Raw genomic sequence first — 12,296 nt, 5'->3', positions numbered from 1 at the left:
TAGTTTTAAAGTGTGCAAGTGGAAACTTGTCTTCGCTCACAAAGCTCCTCTATGAGGAAGCTTGTATTTTATTCAATGTATAATTATTAGTATTTATTTGTTTTGGCTTCCTCATAGAGGAAGCTTTGTGAGCGAACTTGACTGTTTTTTTAACAGAAATTTTAAAGAATTATTGATTAATTAACCAAATTTTTTTAAAAATGTCCGTGGTTGCTCTAACTTCTGCAAATATTGAGATATCGGGTTGTTTTTTTTTTTAATCGATAAAGTATCGTTTAAAGAAGGTTGGTATTGAATTTGGCAATAATCGGTAAAAAGGTTTTTTTAAAAAGTTTTTGAATTTTTTTAAAAATGTCCGTGGTTGCTCTAACTTTTTTAGGAAATTTTGAGATTGCTCGCTCGCATCTTTGTACAGCGACCGTTCAAGAAAAACAACTCGAAAAAGAGATTGAATTTTGAATGTGAGAAGCCGATTAGCTTGAAATTTGGTTTGGGCTCAGAGTTCGAGCCGAACATATAGGGGAGACCGGGGCCTAACCGTCGCCGGGGTTGAACCGTCAAATCAAATATCTCGGAACCTGTATATTGTGCGAACTCGCTATTAACATTGTAAACGCTGCTTATGGTACCCATGTGACCAACGGAGTTTCGGCAGGTTACCTGCCGTGTTATGATTTTTACGAGGGCAAATGTGTTTTCGGAAGGTGAAAGTTACATTTTCTACGCGTGGAAATTTTGTAATATCTGCAATAATATTTGCTCTCCAAATCTCGAAGTACGTAATTATAAAGAGTAATGCATGCTGAACACGAATCCAGTGTAGTTTTTTCATTATCGTTGATGTCTAATATTTCGTGGGCGATCAAACCTGAAACTTGTGTTTGGGGTTAATCCGTTAGTAAGCAGTCCGGGTGCATTTCCAAGGCATTTCCGGGCATTTCCAGGCTCACTGCATATGGAATATGGATGAGACGGGAATTACAACCGTTCAGACACCGAATAGAGTCATCGGATGTCGAGGAGTGAAACAAGTCGGGCGAGTGACTTCTGCGGAAAGAGGAACCCTCGTAACTATTTTTTAATAATGTTTCGCATAAAAATTTTAAATAAATTTTTATATTTTTCTTTTAAAAAACAATTATTAAGATGTATCCTATCATTTTTCAGGATTAGATGTACGTATATGTATTGAAAATGCAGTGTGACGGTTAAACCCCGGCACTTTTGAGATTTCAATTTTTCCACCGTTGTCGTTTTTGCTCTATACCGGTTAAACAAAGCGACGTAGATAAAAATTTCCTATATAAATTTTGTAGCTAAAGGTTCACTCTTTACAGTGGTATACCTCATTTAACTAAAATTATTTATTTTCTTATTAAAAATCGGCACCGAAAAAAAACTGACGGTTAGGCCCCGGTCTCCCCTACTCATAAATGTCACCAAGTTTCAAGCTAATCGGCTTCTCACTTTCAAAATTCAATCTCTTTTTCGAGTTGTTTTTCTTGTAAGGCGTCAGATTCTAGGGCGGCGCGAGCTGCCCTAGATATAGAGGTCGATGTTGAATCTTAATAATACGAAAATATACCGACGATGCGCCGCGTAGCGGACGCGAGTCGAACCCTCTCGCAGAGCGAGCCCGCGTTGCCGCTCGCGCCGCACAATCGTGGACGACGGAAGACCCGAGAATAATTATTATTATTCTGGGGTAAATATTAAATTTTTTTTAATTTTTTTTCCTGGAATAAATTTTGTACATCCTGTTGAATTTGGCAATGATTGGTGAATGGATTTTGTAAATTTTAATTATTATATACTTTTCTGAAAATTTAATTGTTTCAAACTCTTAATTAAATTATAATTTTTTAAAATACTGCTGTTTGTATGTTTTTATGTTTTTAAACAATATTTAAACAATATTTAAACAATATTGAAATTATATAATTAGTTTTACGGAGTGTGTACTAAGACTGTCCACTCCAACCCTCCTCCTTTCTCAGGCCGGGCTTGGGACCGTCCAAGGCGGAGTTAAAAAAAATATAAAAAAATATAAACCAAAAATTATAAATAGAAAATTTAAAACTATAATTTGAAAGTATCGCAGTTTTAGCTGATTTCCTAAATTTTTGAAATTTCTGCATTAATTTTTGAAAAATATTTCTGAAAATTTAATCTAATACTTTAATAACAATATTTTAAAAAATATGTTGCAATAGAATTATCTGTATGTTTTTTTTATTAAAAATATTAAACTCTACTGTACTTTCCTTTCTTCTGTGACGGCCACAATGCCTGCTCGAAAAATTCACATGGTCACCCATCCATAGTAATCCATAGTAATCATCCTTAGGTTTGCTTTACCTCGTTCAAACTGTGCTTTTGTTATTTGATTTTCTAGGCGAACTGGTCAATGTAGAATCTCCAAATTGTTTAATATTTCAATGCTTATCTTTTAATTTTTCCTTTTATACTGATTTATTTATTTTTATATACTTATTTGCGTTTTTGTTATTTGATTTTTTATGCGAACTAAATGTAGGTTCTCTAAATTGTTCAATATTTTAATGTTTATCTTACAATATTTCTTTTTATACTTATTTACCTATTTTTATACTTATTTAATTTTTTACTTATTTATATATTTCTAAACTTATTAATTTAGGCAACATTTTTATAATTTTACGCAATGTTTAGTATATATCACATCGTTATAATTTTTAATTATTATTCTTCCGGAAATGGCAATAATTCTTTTTCTTCAATAATTCTCAGACAATGTCTACGCATCTCTTGCATATTTATTGAATATTTTTAGTAGATGGATTTTCTCCTCTTGCTATTGTTATAGCAAATGCTGCTGCAAATATGCCACACGATGCTAAGTCTGGTTGCTTTGTAACTTTTTCGAATATGACATTGTTTGGACTTAAATTAGGATATCGCTTTTTTATGTATTTTTGTTCACATAATGACAGATTATTATAAGAGTGTGTTGCAAAGTACAAACTATCATATATATGAAGTTTGTCTCCATCATAATAAATACAGTGCCAATGGTTGCCAGCTTGATTACCTCCAACAATCTGAACATCCGGCATAAAGATCGAATCAACCCAATGTAAACTATTAATAAAGAGTACATCTACACGCTGAAATTGAGTTTTATTCTCTATTATCTTCATAATTTCGTTTAAAGGTCTATCATCTAGCCACGAATTTTCTTCTAATATGTTCTCTTCTAGAGTTTGTGGTGGTTGGTAAATCTCTATACATTCTTTGTTATTGTTTGTAAATGTATCATTAGTATGACCAGACGTTATGTTATTTAGGTATTTCTCTGAATTATTTTTGTTCTTGTTATTAAAAATATCTTCTCTGAATACTTCAAATACGTTTGATTTTGATATTTTGTTCTGCTTATTTAATCCAATAAAAATAGGTTTATGATCTGAGAAATAAGTTTCGTATACTCCAACACTATAATTTAATATTCCCTCTGATATAAATATTACATCTATCTGCGTATTGAAGTTTGTAGTTGATACTTGTGTGCCAATTGCACGTTTAAAGTGTAATTTATTTAAATGTTTTTCCAAAAATCCTCCTTCATTATATGAGTCATAATTGAAGTCACCTATTATAATTCTTTCATTACTTACTGACTTGCTTAAAATATTATTTAGTTCATGCACAAACATAGTTCTAGGTGCTGATGGAGACTTATAACCAATAATGATTTCCACCTCATTTATGGTTATACGTATCAAGTCTATATGACGGTATTGTCCATTTATAATTTCATCTTTTTGTATGTGATCATCTATAAATGCGTTCAATTCTTTTCTGATAAAACATATTATTCCTTTTGGTAAACGTTTATCATAATTATCTGTTCGGAATAAAATATTAAATCCTTCAAATGTCAAATCATCTGTTGTGATTGTTTGTGATTCTGCAAAAACTAATAAATCGGCTTGTTTATACCATTTATCACAAGATATATTCATTAGATTTTTATTTAGAGATCGTACGTTCTAGTATATAATTTTCATTCGATTTCCTTCTATTACTTTTGAATATGATAATTTAAGATACTTCTCTTCTCTTAGTCGTTTTATTTCTAACTCCAAAGAATTATTTGTGGATGTTTTTTTTAGAGGTGTGAAACTTCCAAGAATGTATAAATCCGATAATTTTGTCACTCTACTCAATGCTACGTATAGCATTGGCCTTGTCATACGACAATTATTTCGTAAATCTATACATACTTTTTCGTAAGTTTGACCTTGGCTTTTATGTATTGTCAAAGCTTCGGCGGGCGTGATGGGAAATTGTTGTCTTACGATTTGATACCCCTTTCTTTCATTAATGTTTAATACGACAGAATGTGATGATATAGGAACCAAACACTTTTCCATAGAATTTTCATTAATATACTTTACGTATGGTCTCCGCTGTTCCATACAAATTCTATTATTATTGAAATCTAGCCATATTTTAATTGGTTCTTCTGTACCTTGTTTAAACGTTATGTTTTTCAATATGCCACAAGCTCCGTTAACTAGGCCATCTTCAACATCTATATTAGTAACTATCATGTATTTAATACCTACTTTTAATACTACTTTGTAAGCTAAGCCACCACATTCTGTTCTTTTTTTTTTTTAACGACGTTAGTAATTTATTTCTCAATTTACTGCTAACTTTTCCTAAAACTGTGTCTTTGGCTATACATTCATAAGCTGTACCATCTTTTAAATTAATTTTTAATTGATTAAAACTATCTACTGAACGATTATCAGCATATAATCTGATTGCATCTTTTGGAACATTTTTCTCTGACGTTTCTCTGGATTTAATTAGCGCAATATTATTTTCAGACATTGTTCCTCTCGCAAGATTGTTAAGAGTTTCAATAAATGTTTTATCTTCTTTTTGTCTCATTATTTCTGTCAACTCAAAATAATCAAATTCATTCCATAGAACATTTCCTGAAAATAAGCTTAACATGCACGATTTTGGGCATAAATATATTGAAGTATCCATAACCGGTGGTAATTGGTAAAGATCACCGACCATTAGGACAGAAACTCCACCAAAACTTGTATTACGACCCATTATTTGTCTTAATCTTGTATCGATCCGACTAAACATCGTACTACCCACCATCGATATTTCATCTATAATTAATAATTTTAATTCCAATAGGTTTTCTCGAATAGTATTTGCCACGTCTGCTGACAGTTCTGGCATTTGTCCTCCATACTGTGCAATTGGTAATACCAAACCAGTGTGTAACGTTACGCCACCTATTAGAAATGCTGCTTTTCCTGATGGTGCGCATAATAATATTTTTAATGAATTGTTCTTTTCACCAGGTATATCCTCAAAATAATTCAATAATAGTTGATAAATCGCATTGATGACTGTGCTTTTTCCAACACCCGCCGATCCGCTAATGTATAGTTTAATTGGTAAATTATTAGTTTTGAAACAATGTAAAATATGGATTGCAATTTCTCTTTGTTTATCATTTAATTTTTGAAGTATATTCATCATTTCTTCTTTTGTGGCTTTAGGAGGACTACTTATTTTTCTTCTACTTTCCTTTGAACAATCCGCTACACCTGTTTGACCAAATATATCTATCTCTTGTTCTTTTGAGATTTTTGTTTTCATAAAAGATTCTTCCTCCTCATCTTCTATTTCTTGTTGATCTCTTTGTGCTTGAGTCAGTGCATTGTCAATTTCTGCATCACCTATCACTGAAAAATTTTTTCTATTTTTTTCAATTAAATGAATATTTTCTATATAAATTTTTTCACAATCTTTTGTCTCTACATCATCTATTTCGTTTTTCCAAGGCAAGAACAATAAAACCTGTTCTCTGAAATAATTATATCGATCTTCTTGCAATTTGTAACGACGAAATCTAATAATTTTATGTTCTTTCCGTTCTCTAATTTCTTTGTCTTCATCATAATCAGCATCGCTATCACTTTTGTGTGTAATCTTTTTTTCTTTACAATTAGATGCGTATTCGGCCAGACAAACATCTGAAAATTTATGAAAATTCCTATTCTCGTACTTTTCAATTATATTTTTGTAGTATATATCTGTTGAATCGTCACTTAGTTTTCTTAAATGTTTCTCATTTTTCAACATACGGACACGCTCTTTTTGTGGTACAGTATTAATATAAACCAAAGCTCTACTGCATAATGAAAGTGGTAGGCCAAGGACATGGTAAACGGCTTCTTGTGCAGACATAGTATTACCATTTATGAAAACGTTAGCGATCTTTCTAAACTTTTGTCTAATATTCAAATTTCCATTTTCCAAATCTTTTGCTGCTTCTCTTAGTAATCGTGACAGACCAGCATCGACTTTTGTAACGTAATTAATCATGTATGAAGCACAACTATATGGATCTAAAACAAATTGAATATCCATATTTGATTCAAGAAGAGTCAATATGGTTGTATTGTATGCATTTATCGCTACTTCGTTGCTTCGTCTTTTCAAGAATATCTTAATTCTTGTTAACGTGCTTCTAATTGTTTGAATATAATCCTTTTCCGTCATTTCTAATTGTTTTAACATGTCTTCAAAAGATACGATTATATTTTTTTCGAAAAATACTTTCATCAAATCTCTAATTTTTTTTCTATTGGTTTTATCGTTTTTATTCTCTTCATTTTCGGCTAATGGTTTGAGTATCATAGTTTCTTTCATAACAAATATTGGAATATCAAGAGACACGGTAGTGTCTCGCGCCAAGTACACGCGGAGCGAGACCGACCGTGACTCTTTTACGCGACGCGACGAGTTGCGAGTACTCGAGATGTTGAGATCTCGATAACGAGTGAACGGATCAAGTTCTAAGTAGGTTTGATCGATAGCTTGGGGTCGAATTAGGGGGGGGTGGTTTCTCTTATAATATTTCCGCTACGTGCCCTACGAGCGGAGATATTGCGACGCAAAGTCGAAATGTGAAAATTTATTTTTAAGATACGGAGATACGTCGTCGTCTCTCAATCAATATAACATATATATATCAGAAAATGTCACTTTCACTTTTTCGACACTGGCGGCTAGCGGCGTTAGTATCGCAGTGCAGTGCAGTGCAGACAGTGCGTTTAGCGCGCTGTCATCAGTCAGTTCATCAGTTAACCTATTCTCGAGAGACACGGTAGTACGCGCGGAGCGAGACCGACCGTGACTCTTTACGCGACGCGACGATTAATTCAAGGTAATTGTTTCATGTAATTATCCTATAATTATCTTATTCTATATATTACTGTTACTTATTTTACTGTTTATACTACTACGTTTACGTGAGTGTTTACATAGGTTAATAACCTATTATATTCATTTATATATTGACAGCAGAGAGCTGATACTGAGATCAAGGAGTCAAGGAGCCTGTTCACACGAGGCGTTTCTGCCGCGCGATTGTGGCCGCGCGTTAACGTTTGCACGAGCCGCACGCTGTCGCGAGGTAAGGTGCGACAACGCGCGTACGCGAAACGGCAGTAACACCGTAATCGTGCCGGCGATATACTCATGAAAATTGAATTGTTTCGTGCTTATCTGGAGATTTCGTATCCCTACATCGTATTACCACCGCTGCCGGAAAAGAAGGTTCTTTACGCTTGGCAGAAAGTGACGACTGACACGTTCGATCCCGACTTCGTTGATCGCAGAAGAGCTGGAGGAGGACTCGAGGTACGTTTCCGATTTGCAATTATAAAAGTATCGTGCGATGAATGTTGTACCCAATTATAACCTCAAATGAAGTTGTGCACGTTGCTAGTAACGCTGTCTGTAAAAATTTGCGTGAAAGATTATTGATGTAATATAAAAATAAATTACACAATATGTATGTTTATTGTATTAAATTTACATTGAATACGCGGCTTTTTTCAGCAATACGATCAGAAAAATATTAGAAGACGCGTATACGATGCTCTAAACGTGTTAATGGCGATGAATATCATTTCGAAAGAGAAAAAGGAAATCAGGTGGCTCGGTCTGCCCACTAATTCATTACAGGAATGTGTAGCATTAGAAAAAGATAAGAAGAAGAAGATTGAGAGAATCAAAGCTAAAACGCAGCAGTTGCATCAGCTAATCCTCTCTCACATTTTTTTCAAGAACTTGGTTGAACGTAATCGTTTAAATGAGAGTCTTCGCGGGCCACCGAAACTCAATTCTGCCATACAGCTGCCATTCCTCATTTTGTGAATACCAGTAAAAAGACTCATGGATTGCAGCATTTCAAATGACAAGTATGTCAAACAGAAAAAAAGATGAAAACAATAATCGATAAATATCACATGTAAATTTAAAGGAGTTATTAATCCGATTTTTTTGTTACAGATATATATATATATATATATATATATATGTATATGGATATTTAAATTTGAGTCCACTTGTTTCAAAGGATCGATCGTTGCAGTTAGCATCAGGCGATTTAGAGAAATTTATTCTAGTAACTATTCCTGGTCCAAGTACATCGATCGAGGATTTAGATATGAAATTGGAAGGTTTTCTTTATCGCCACCGTCTCAGTACTATTCGGAGGGAGAAGACGACGAGGAAGAAAGTGACCAAGATGATCAGGCTGATAGTGATCTTGACGCTAACTAGCATTCCGAATAACTTCAAAGGCCAGACTCAGGGTCGCATGTTTACTCTCCCTCCCCTCCCACCCCCTCTGGAGCTCCGCCCACCACCTCTTCCCTCTCATTGATTTATTATATATACATATAAAAACGTGCCTCATACTGTACAATATTTAACTGCAGTAATTTTACAATATTATTTCAATATATATTAATGATATTAATACACTTTAATAATAAGCATATTCAAAACTTGAGAATATCAATCCGCGATGTTAAGATACAGTTAAAGGACTTTGCTTCTAAATTTTTGGATACTCGCCACTATCATCAGCGATATGCCATTAATAATATCGTCGTTGTTGCCAACAATATCTTCGTCTTCACCCCGGTCGCCAGTTTTTAACATTATATCGAACAAGGATAAGAATTGATAATTATGATCAAGTAATAAAATGGTTTGATGCACTCGTGCGCGCGCGCATGCGAAATGATCGAAATAAATGAATGACTGAATGGGGTGCTATATTTTAGTTGTGCGTCATCATACAAGTTTATATGACTAGCGTCTATGTATTATAAATTATAATCTTACAATATATCATAATATTGTGCGTACGAAACATATTGACCAGTACTCATTTTCTTATGGCACGTTTATAATACCAATTGTCTGTAGTAAGCAGTAAAATGACGTACGTCGATAGATGCAGGCGCACATTTGACTCGAATTAAAAATACAAATAAATTGTAATAATGTTATAATATGAAGTTTGTAGTTTGTGGTTAATCTTTTGAAAGAGAGGAGAGGATGTGTATTATTATTGAATAACGATACTATGTAAGGGTTTGCAGTAATTTTTTTACATCTATTATATGTATAAACATGCTACATTTTTAATGGCTGCGTTTAACAGAAATAAATTATTTTAAAACTATTGCGTAACTAATTGATTATTGATTATCCTTGGTGTTTGTAAACAATCAAAAGTAATAGTATAATTGTGTCGATTATGGTAGGCATTATACCGAAATAAGATTTTGTCATATAAATATTTTAACTTGATATTGTTTTTCTGCTAAACGCACCTGATGACATACATGATGTCCGTTGATTATACATTGTACTCATGTTTCGCATGGGTTTACAAGAAGAAAATTTCTGCTTCGATGCTAAGTTAATTGCAATCTGTACAAAAGCACTGTGTAGTTAAACTTGTTAGTGCTGCTTTACTCCAAATCATCATCAAACTCTGAAAAGAAGCAATTATTTCAATAAACTAATCGTATATTCTGTTAACTTGGATTATTGTTTATGCAAAGTTATATACACGCAATATAGTTACGGAGTAGCGTTCACATTTATCGTACAGATAGACAATATTAACCTGGATGTATTTCAAATTGCATACTCTGCTAAACAATTCCTATATTTATCCTAACCGCTATTATCCTAACCGCTAGAAGGTTAACTAAAAATCTTAATTGTAATTTTGTACTTCTTACCATTTCATCTTACTTTGTTTGCTCGTTAACTTACTTATTTACTTAAAAAGTACTTAAAATTAATTTCTAGTAGGCGTAGATATATTTATGCATTAAACTCTTAAACACATGTTCGCTTTCGTACACCAATCAACGTCATCGTAGAAAAAAAAGTAGTAGTATTAATAGTAAATTACAGGCGAAAGAATCCATACTAATCGATTAAAAATTGGTTTATGGGCCTACACTCGACGAGCGATAATATATAGACGCGTGTAAACGAAAAAAAAATAAAGGAAAAACAAAACGTTTGCAGCCCTTTTTTCCCTGCCGGTCGATCGATTGTTCAACCATTTCCGAAAAGGCGATCGCTCCTCTCTTCGAAAAGGCACGAGAACTGACCGATCGCGAGGTTGGGTTGTAACGGTTGCGTCCAGTTCTTTGTTTTTGCTGTAACAGACAGAAATTTATTTTATATAATTACAAATTTATAAAAATTTTATGAACGGTGTTAGTATCAGTGTGGTGTGTGTGTGTGTGTGTGTGTGTGTGTTGTGTGTATGAGAGAGAGAGAGAGAGAGGAGAGAGAGAGAGAGAGAGAGAGGAGGAGAGAGAGAGAGAGAGAGAGAGAGGAGAGAGAGAGAGAGAGAGAGGAGAGAGAGAGAGAGAGAGAGAGAATCAGAATCAGAATCAGAATCATTATTTATTAGACGCTCTGGGACTACGTCCCCTAAAGCGTCAAAACTAAATTACAAAAAGAGTAACAAAATTAAATATAAGACATTCATGCATTCATACATAAGAACTACAAATGAAAATATAAGTATAGAAAGTACATAAAATATAAGTAAAGAAAGTACAGATATTATAAATGAGACGTGTTACCGAAGAACTTAGCGCATACAACTAAAAAGAAATAGCCATAACTGAAGGATGAATTACGAAAACTACAAGATAAAGGGTGGTTTACATAAGAATCTCAAGGAACGCTCAGATCTACCGACAGAAGTCTCAATCACCTAAAGATGAAAACAGGAATTCATATAGTTTGGTCTTGAATGAGCCGATACATGTCGCGTTGCGAATGTCAGAAGGGAGAGAATTCCACAGCTCGGCAGCGGAGAAACTGAAAGATCGCTTATAGAATTCAGTACGGCAGAGCGGAAGGTTTAGGGCATCATTCGGAGCTCTAGTATTGCGCTGCATGCTTTCATGCCTAAAAGTGAAATTGCTGTAGATAACTTCCGGTTTTTTCTTCTTGAGTACCGAGAATGTCAAGTTGCCCACGAAATACGACCGCCTAAGATCGATCTTGAGCCAGCCCAATCTGACAAAGTACGGAGTGATGTGTTCATCACGCTTTAAGCTGAAGATGAAGCGGACACTTCTGTTCAGAGCTCTCTGCAGACGCAGGTTATGCTGCCCTGTAATGTTAGTGAGAACCGTACAGCAGTAGTCAAATTGAGGAAGCATTAAGGCAGAGACAAGCTTCACCCGAAGTGGGACTGGGAGGAGTTGCCTGCAAAGTTTAAGCTGATAGAGAGCCGAATTCACTTTGGAGATCGTTTTAGTCGCCTGTCTTTCCCATGAGAGAGCGCTGTTGATTGTGACACCCAAGTACTCCACCGAATCCGAGAAAGGGATCGCGGATTCTCCAACACGAACCTGAGGCACAGAGTCCAGATCGATGCTCCTTACAAAGCGCAGAGAGAGAGAGAGAGAGAGGAGAGAGAGAGAGAGAGAGAGAGGAGAGCGAGAGGAGAGAGAGGAGAGAGAGAGGAGAGAGAGAGAGAGAGGGAGAGAGAGATGAGAGAGAGAGAGAGAGAAAGGGGAGAGGGGGGAGAGAAAGAGAGACAGAAAAAAAGGATCAGTTGTATTTTTGTATAAACGTTGCAATCGTTATCAAAAGCGTGTTATCGATTACAAGAATCATTTTCTCGAAATTTAGGTCTTATCGCGACTTGTGTGCCTTTCCCAAATTCTATTCGTCCAATATTCGGATCGAATCTGATATCGATGCTCGTGCGCGATCGATCGATCGATATCTCGGACACGCACGAAAACAGCCGAGGCGCGTTTAAATCACGCTTCGATCCGCTGCATTCCATCACTCCCGCCCGTGGTGCTCGTTTTCTAATCTCGCCGAAAGCGCGGCGATTGAAAGACGGCGAACCGCACAGATAG

The 12,296-nt window shown here is 34.8% G+C and overlaps 1 long non-coding RNA gene across 1 annotated transcript; it reads left to right on the top strand.

Annotated features, from left to right (window-relative positions):
- Window positions 1-6,977: 6,977 nt before the first annotated feature.
- LOC139783552 (uncharacterized) lies at window positions 6,978-8,270 on the top strand. Its single transcript, XR_011721311.1, has 4 exons — window positions 6,978-7,249; window positions 7,387-7,498; window positions 7,597-7,725; window positions 7,927-8,270. It is a non-coding gene; the product is annotated as an uncharacterized lncRNA (long non-coding RNA).
- The last annotated feature ends 4,026 nt before the right edge of the window (window positions 8,271-12,296 follow it).

The sequence above is a fragment of the Temnothorax nylanderi genome, unplaced genomic scaffold (assembly GCF_030848795.1).
Source record: "Temnothorax nylanderi isolate EJ_2023f unplaced genomic scaffold, tnyl_v1.0 TNYL_tig0513_pilon, whole genome shotgun sequence".
Classification (NCBI taxonomy): Eukaryota; Metazoa; Arthropoda; class Insecta; order Hymenoptera; family Formicidae; genus Temnothorax; species Temnothorax nylanderi.
The sequence above is the reverse complement of the archived record's forward strand: the minus strand, read 5'-3'. Positions and strand labels throughout refer to the sequence as shown.